The following is a 6,206-nucleotide window of genomic DNA, read 5'->3' on the forward strand; positions in this document are numbered from 1 at the left end:
CTCTGCCCAGTTGCTGGGTGGGCGTGACCATGGTGGGTGTGGCCTAATCGGCCTCCTGCACCATGGTGGGGGGGGATTTTTGCCCTCCCCGGGCTCCGGAGGCTTTTCCTCGAGCCTCCAGGAGGGCGAAAACAGCCTCCCCAGGCTCCAGAGGCCCTCTGGAGGTCGGAAACGGGCCCATTTCTGTCCTTCCCGAACTTCCATTTTTCACCCTCCCTGAGCCTCTGCATCAGGGGTGGGTTCTAAATTTTTTTACGACCGGTTCTGTGGGCGTGGCTTATGTTGTGGGTGTGGCTTGGAGGTCATGTGACTAGGTGGGCGTGGCTAGCTGATCAGAGTCATTTCTGGAAGGTCCTCGCACTTACGACCAATCCTCGCACTTACGACCCGACTCATTTGTTTGCTTTTAACACTGATCAGCTGTAGGACGGCCCTTTGAAGCCCCACGGCAAGAGTTTAAACAGTTTTTTTCCCTCTAGTCATCAGCTGGGACTCAGGAGGCAGCAATAGATTGGGGGTGGGACCAAATAAAAGGTAAGAATAACGTGGGGGGGTGGGAGGGTGGGGGGGGAGAACCGGTTCGGTGATGTCATATTGTCACTGCTACCGGGTAGGCCGAACCGGACCGAACCAGGAGGAACCCACCACTGCTCCGCATGTGCCCTGCACTTACCTGCATCCAAAATGGGCCGCATGGGGACTCCTGGGAGGGGAGGGGCGAGGTGGGCGGGGCCAACCAAGAGTGGGATTTGGGGGTTCTCCAAACTGCACAGAATCTTAGCTAGAGGTTCTGCCGAACCCCTGCAAACTTCCAGCAGCCTACCCCTGCTTTTTCAGGAGGCAACGGGACTTCCTTCTTTTTTCTTTGAAGATGTTTCGCTTCTCATCCAAAAAGCTTCTTCAGTTCTGACCGGATGGTGGGGAATGGAAGGGTTTATGTTCCTTGCAGACAGCTGGTCATTTGCATCCTTTTAGAGAGTGGTTGAGGCCACTTGGCGGTTTGTCTGTGTGGCTCAGGGTCACCGGAGTAGTGCCAATGGTTCCTGTAGTCTGCAATTTTTTTTCCCTCTGGAAATCCCTTCCTGCCCCCACACCATTCAAAGGGTCTTCGTCCCAAATTGTATAGCTAAAAATCTGTAGAGATTCTCAGTCATCCAGGTCCATCATAGGACACTGATAAACCTCCCAAGTGGCCTCAACGACTCTCTAAAAAGGATGCAAACGACCAGCAGTCTGCAAGGAATATCAATCCTTCCATTCCCCAATTCTAGGCTGAATTAACAGAGGGAGAGTATCAGGATCACAGGATCACAGGATCACAAGTGTTAATACCACTTTATAAGGCCTTGGTAAGGCCGCACTTAGAATATTGCATCCAATTTTGGTCACCACGATGTAAAAAAGATGTGGAGACTCTAGAAAGAGTGCAGAGAAGAGCAACCAAGATAATTAGGGGACTGGAGGCTAAAACATACGAAGAACGGTTGCTTGAACTGGGTATGCCTAGTTTAATGAAAAGAAGGACTAGGGGAGACATGATAGCAGCCTTCCAATATCTCAGTCAGAGCTGAAGAAGCTTCTTGGATGAGAAGTGAAACGTCTTCAAAAGAAAAAGCAAGTCCAGTTGCCTCCTGAAAAAAACACCTTTGGGACAGAATGCAAATAAACCACAATCCACCACCCACCCACCCACCCACCACCATCGCGGCCAAAAACGGAGCCCGGGCAGGCCACGCGTGTCCCTCCCGAGTTCCATTTTCATCGGCAGAGGGCTGCAGGAGGCCATCGCAACCGAAAACGGAGCCTGGGAGGGCCGCCTTGGCTGAAAACAGAGCCTCGATGAATGACATCGAGCTGGCCACACACCCCGGCCACACCCACAGCCACGGGCCCGAGGTCAAAGACAACCCTGATGCGGCCCTCAGTGAAATAGAGTTTGACACCTCAGACATATTCAACTCCATCAACTGTTCTTCATATGTTTTTAGCCTCCTGATCCGTTTTCATCTTCATTGCTCTTTGCACTTTTTCTAAGGTCTCAGGAATTATTAAATATTTTTTTTTTTGCATCGTGGTGACCAAAACTGGACACAATATTCCAAGTGTGGCGTAAAGCAGAATTATCACTTCTAGGATCTTCCCAGCTCACTTTGTGATGTGATAACATCGCCTGCCTGGGCACGGCACCGTTGCTAACGTATAACCAGAAAAACCAGAAAGGAACTCGCATTCTGAAGACCAGAGATACTTTCGGGTCAAGTTGATGTTCTGTGCAAGTTTTCCTCCCCGTCCACTTTTTAAAAGAGGTAGTCCTCAACTTAACAACCCATAACTGAGCTCAACATTTCAAAGTTGCTAAGTGAGACATACGTTAAGTCAATTTGGCCACGATTGATCTTCCTTTCTTTTCTTTTTTTTTGCCAAAGTTGTTAAGTGAATCGTTGCCGTTGTTAAATGAGTGACCTGGTTGTTAAGTGAATCCGGCTTCTCCATTGACTTTCTCAGAAGGTCGTAAAAGAGGATCCCATGACCACACTGCGACCGTCCTAAATATAAACCAGTTCCGAATGGTCTGGATTTTGATCACATGACCATGGGATGCTGCAATGGTTAAAAAAAAATGGTCATGTCACTTTTTTTCTGTGCCGTTGTAACTTTGAATGGTCACTAAATGAACTGCTTGTAAATGGAGGGCTACCTACCTATATATAAAGAAATTCATTTCCATCAGCTGGAGAAAAATATTAAAATGTTTTGGCCCTTTTGTGCCATCTAGTGACCAAATGAGGAATTACTGGCACATACAGACCAGCATGGCAATTCCCTTAGCTTTAGCATCTCTCATCATTCTTATTTTTATTTTATTTTATTTTATTTTATTTTATTTTATTTTATTTTATTTTATTTTATTATTTTATTTTATTTTATTTTATTATTTTATTTTATTATTTTATTTTATTTTATTTTATTATTTTATTTTATTTATTTTATTTTATTTTATTTTATTATTTTATTTTATATTTTATTTTATTTTATTATTTTATTTTATTTTATTTATTTTGTCAAGCATGTATAAAATAGCAGATATAAGTATAAACATGATTATGAATACAGTATAAGGATATGAATAAATGGGGACATTAGAACAGGGACGGTAGGCATAATGGTGCTCTTATGCATGCCCCTCACAGACCTCTTAGGAATGGGGTGAGGTCAACAGTAGACAGTCTAAGGTTAAAATTTGGGGGGGCTTGGGGATGAAACCACAGAGTCAGGTAGTGTATTCCAAGCATTGACCACTCTGTTGCTGAAGTCGTATTTCCTGCAATTGAGTTTGGAGCGGTTTACCTTAAGCTTGTAACTATTGTGTGCTCGTGTGTTGTTGCGGTTGAAGCTGAAGTAGTCATTGACAGTAGAGGACATTGTGGCAGATAATTTTATGTACTACGCTTAGGTCAGACTGAAGTCGGCGTAGTTCTAAGTTGTCTAGGCCCAAAATTTGGACTCTGGTGGCATAAGGTATTTTATTGAGGGTAGAGGAATGGAGGACTCTTCTCATGAAATATCTCTGGACTCTCTCAATTGTATTTATGTCCGATATGCAGTGCAGGTTTCAGGCAGATGAGCTGTATTCGAGAATTGGTCTAGCAAAGGCTTTGTATGCTCTAGTTAGCAGAACAATGTTACCGGATAAGAAGCTACACAAGATTAGGTTTACAACTCTTAATGCCTTTTTGGCAATGTCGTTACAGTGAGCTCTGCTGCAAACTTGGGTACAGTTCCAAGTTAAATCAAGCCACAGATTGAAGACTGGATGCTCAAGACATTGAATGCAGCAAACGGTTGAAGGGAAGAATTATTTGGATTAAATTATGATTTTATTGTACTTGTTTCTTAACTTGTGTTCGCCGTCCTGAGTCCTTTGGGAGAATGGTGGCATATAAATACATGTAATAAATAAATAAATAATAAATAAGAGGACAATCAGCAGAAAGGTGGGTGAATTTGGTTACACGAGCAATGGGGGAAACACCTGAAGGGAGAAGTCATCGCGGAGAAAGTCTAGGTGGTTGTCAAGAATCAAAAATGCCTGGTTGGCATTCAGTTAATCAATTGATCAAAGCCAAGGAAAGTTGTAGTATATTGGAGCTCAGAACAAGAGATCAACCAAGCCCCAATTCAGTTCCTGTTCTGTCCCAGCTCCGGATTCCCGAGGATTGTGACACACACCAACGGTCCTTATCAAAGTTATAACGTACCAAGAATAAACAAAGTCCGGCAAAGGTTGGCAACCAGCCCAGAAAACAAGATACGATAAGACACTCACTCTCCAAAATGCTCTGTAATAATTACATGTTGTTTCCAGCAAGAAATTACTGACTGCGTGCAACTTAAATAAGCTAAGGGAGTGGCCAATTATCCTCAAACCTTACTCTCAAGGAGACCTACTCCTCCTGAGTAGCCACTCCTGCCTTTTGGCAGCCCTGCGTGCTCGAGCATTGAGGAGAGGCTCCTCCACTTCGCTCTCTCCACTGGAAGGAGCCTCTGGAGGTTCTGAAGGTCCAGGCTGAGTCTCTGCCTCTGGCACCACATCCTCTTCAGCCTCTTCGCTGTCTGACGCGAGCGCTGGCTGCGCAGGCTGCTGGCGCAACACCACACCAGCCTCCTCGTCGTCGGGATCAGCCACGATCTGCGCAGGCTGCTGGCGGGCCACAACAGTTCCTCAGTTTGAAAAAGGACTCGAAAGGATGGTGCTATTGTCAGAAGAAGGAAAAATCCATCCATTGCATCTTAATTTGTCCATTTTTGGAAATATGAAATTATTATTATTTTTATTTACTTGTATCCCGCCCTTATTGTTTTTACAAATAATTCAAGGCAGTGAATATATCCCACACAGCTTCCCCCTCCTATTTTTCCCACAACAATCCTGGGAGGTGGGTTGGGTTGGGCTGAGAGAGGGGGACTGGCCCAAAGTCACCCAGGCGGCTGTCATCTGGTACCTAAGGAGGGACTAGAACTCACCATCCCCTGGTGACTGGGCTCAAAGTCACCCAGATGGCTGTCATGCCTAAAGTGGGACTAGAATTCCCAGTCTCCTGGTGATTGGCCCAAAGTCACTGAGCCAGCTTTCATGCCTAAGGTGAGACTAGAACTCACCATCTCCTAGTGATTGGCCCAAAAGTACCCAGCCTTTCATGTCTAAGATGAGACTAGAACTCACTGTCTCCTGGTGATTGAACCAAAGGTACCCAGCCTTTCATGCCTAAGGTAAAACTAGAACTCGCCATCTCCTAGAGATTGGCCCAAGTCACCCAGCTGGCTTTCATGTTAAGGCAGGACTAGAACTCCCAGCCTTCTGGTATTTGGCCCAATGTCACCCAGTTGGCTTTCATGCCTAAAGTGGGACTAGAACTCACTATCTCCTGGGTCTGTCATGGCATGATCCAAAGAGCTGGGCATGAAAGCCATGAAATAACATTTTTAAGCATGTTTTTTTCCCCCAAGTGACATGGATTTCCTTCCAAGGTTACCTCAGAATATCCAAGCAAATGCTGGAAACAGTCAAACAAATAGGAGGAGAGTTGGAGGAGATTGAGGAACTATTCTAAATCAACTAAATAGTTGATGTTTTGGAGGGGATCAAGCTGTGAATTAATCAAATAGAACAAGCTGGAAGATAGTTAAATATTAGAGGGAGATATAGTGGAAAACATATTAGAAATTGGAGTAAATAAAATATGCCTTTGAGAGAAATCTGTGTAATATGTAAACTGGGAGAAAAAAAAACTAAGGTAAACTGATTTGAGGATAAGGGTCAAAGGATTAAAATTAGATAAAATGTTGTTTTATAAAATATAATAAAAATGGAATGGTATTGAATTGAAACTAAGAATAAATGGTGATAAAATTGTAAGGTAAACACTTAACAAGAGCTTAGAATATTGTAAAAATTATTTTGATATGACTTGTATAAGATATAAGGTAAAGAAGAATAAAGATATGTTTAGAATTGTTATGCAGATGTAAAAATGAGTGAAAGTGAATTTGAAACTAATTTTGGATAGATATAATGGATTTATATAGATGAAAATGTTAAATTTGAGGTAAAATTGGTTTTTTCTTAAGTTTTGAATTTATTTTTTATCTTCTTTTTTTTTCTTTTTTTGTTTATTTATAAAAGATGTAATGGAAATTGTGAATTG

This window comes from Pantherophis guttatus, chromosome 8 (assembly GCF_059756535.1).
Source record: "Pantherophis guttatus breed Tessera chromosome 8, ASM5975653v1, whole genome shotgun sequence".
In the NCBI taxonomy this organism is placed as follows: Eukaryota; Metazoa; Chordata; class Lepidosauria; order Squamata; family Colubridae; genus Pantherophis; species Pantherophis guttatus.